This window comes from Vespula pensylvanica, chromosome 3 (assembly GCF_014466175.1).
Source record: "Vespula pensylvanica isolate Volc-1 chromosome 3, ASM1446617v1, whole genome shotgun sequence".
NCBI lineage: Eukaryota > Metazoa > Arthropoda > Insecta > Hymenoptera > Vespidae > Vespula > Vespula pensylvanica.
Window position 1 is genome coordinate 7,696,820 of NC_057687.1, and position 2,691 is coordinate 7,699,510.

The window sequence follows — 2,691 nt, forward strand, 5'->3', positions numbered from 1 at the left end:
AGAAGAAGAAGAAGAAGAAGAAGAAGCTCGTGTAATACTCCTGAGGCATCTCAGGGTAGATTAATACCGAGATACGACATTGTGAACTTCCACGTTGCATTATATGCGTGTAACGTACCGGCCGACTACTCACGTGATATGTCACCCGATGCCGACGATGCTATCGCGTAATGCGCTTTGAACGACGACGAACGACGACGAATGAACGAAGACGAGAAGTACAGAACCAATGAACGTTGTGTATCACCCTTTAAGCCACGTATAATGGATACAAACCACTCGCGTACGGTTCTCTCTCTTTCTCTCTCTTTCTCTTTCTCTGTCTATCTTTCTTTTTCTCTCTCTCTCTCTCTCTCTCTCTTTTCGTTCGAATGATTGGAAAGTACTGGTATTCCACAAGGTAAGTACTTGGGAAACCTTTGGAGAATTAATGGGAGGATCGAAGGGTTTTCTTTCTCTCTCTTTCTTTCTCTTTCTCTATCTCTATCTTTCTTATTTTCTTCTTCTTTTTCTTTTTTACTTTCTATCCTTTTCTATGTCTTACGTTGCGAGATCTTAGACATGGCACCGTGAATTGTGTAAGCGACGTAACTTGTTCATCGGTTCTTCTTTCTGATCTTATTCTTCTTCTTCTTTTTCTTGTACTTCTTTTTTTTTTCTTATAGTCTGTCGATAGTTTGTTAGGATAATACAAAGAGAAAGAGAGAGAGAGAATGATTGACCATGAAACGTTTGATCTTTTTCTATCGACTAGAACGAGTTATTACAAAAGTTTATTTAAAATGCGGAGAGAATGTAAGAATTACTTACTTGATATTATATATATATATATATGTAGTATATAATAAAATATTGACATTAATAATAGATAGATATAATAAATAAATATAACATCGTCAGCAAAAATTTTCTTTTTAAATAGATCGACGAGACGAGAAAAAAATCGATCGTTCCTCTATTGAAAATTAAAATACTCTTAAAAAAAAATGAAAATGAAAATATATATAATAATTTCAATACAAAATCATGTGGAAGGAGAGCATAACAGGTATCTCGTACGAAAATATGTATACACGTCGACGGTGCGCGCGTTGCTCATTTCGTTGGAATTCTTGTTAATTGCCCGCAAACACGACTCGCGACATGAGAAATTCTCTGGCGCCGGCTTGTTGGCACTGTCTCGGCAAAAAAAAAAAAAAAAGAGAAAAAGGCTGAGCTCGTGCGTAAAAACACGAGCTATGATCATAGCTCGCGTCTATATCTCCGATTATGAGACTTTACCGGCATCGTCGTTCTTTCGATCGATTATGTGAAATCAAAAGATAAAAAGTATTTAACAACAAAAAACAAAAAGAGAAAGTATGGAAAAATGATCCAAGCAAAAGAAATGATGATTATAAACGAACGATCGATATCATCGATAAAAAATGTTCATAAAAGATAAATCTCATCGTCCTTAAATTAAATAACTTTCAAAAACTACTAACACGAGTTAATCCTTCGAAGGTGTTTATCGTAACAGAAAAATTTTAAAGATTCCAAATTTTGTACAAACTTTAATTAACCTTAGATTTACTCGACAAATCCATACTTTATTTCTCAATTACAAGTCAAAAAAAGTTACATCGAAATGTTCAATCGAATCGAATCGAATCGAATCGAATCGAAGTTGTACTCATTTTGTAGATCGAAAAAAGAGAACGTACGATCGTGGCCTTTGATCTTCGATCGTTCGATGGTATGTAAAATTACAAATTCTTATCGATGTATCGATGAGGAAGAGTAAGATAGAAAGAAACAAACAAACAACGAAAGAGAGAGAATGAGAACGAGAGAGAGAGAGACTGAAAGAAAATAAAAGGATCTCGATCGAGGTGTACCATGACCTGTAGATCCCTCTCCCTTCGCACACATATACATACATACATACAATCATGCAAAAATATATTAATATAGATATGCATGTAAGTACACATACATATGTGTGTATATATGTATATGTATATATATATTATATATACATATATACATACATGTATATATAATACATATATATATAATACATATATATATATATGTATGTAGCAACATAAGTAGTAGGCCGGTCCTCAATTATAACGGCTCACGCGAAAATGCAGTTTAAATTGCAGGTTCGCGTCACCTCCTGGCTCTTTGGAAGAATGAAAAGAGAGGACGAGGACGGTTTTTGGTGTGTGCTGACCGTCGGTTCGGTTCTACACGGAATGATCCAATCAAAGGGGTTATACCTTTACGTTCTCTGTTAACTCTTCGTCTGCCCAGAGAAGTTGGTAATACACGGAGTTCGAACCGGACTCCGTTATATTCATCACGATCCAACAAACGAATACTAAAAAAAGTATCTCTTTCTTTCTTTTCTTCATTTCTTTTTTTTTCTTTGAGTGACGAAAAAGAGAACGCGTGAGTGACATCATTTGAAATAAATAAATACTACTTAACAGGTTTAATTTGATTCGGGTCGATTGATAGAACGTAAAGTCGTCGAATTTTATCGACAAGTTCAAATCTACATACTGATCATTCTACTACTCAAACGTGTTCTCCGAAATTATGTCATGTGCAATATGATATATATATATATATATATATATATATATATATATATATATATAAAAGAAGAAAAATATCGATCAAAGATAAATGAAAACATAA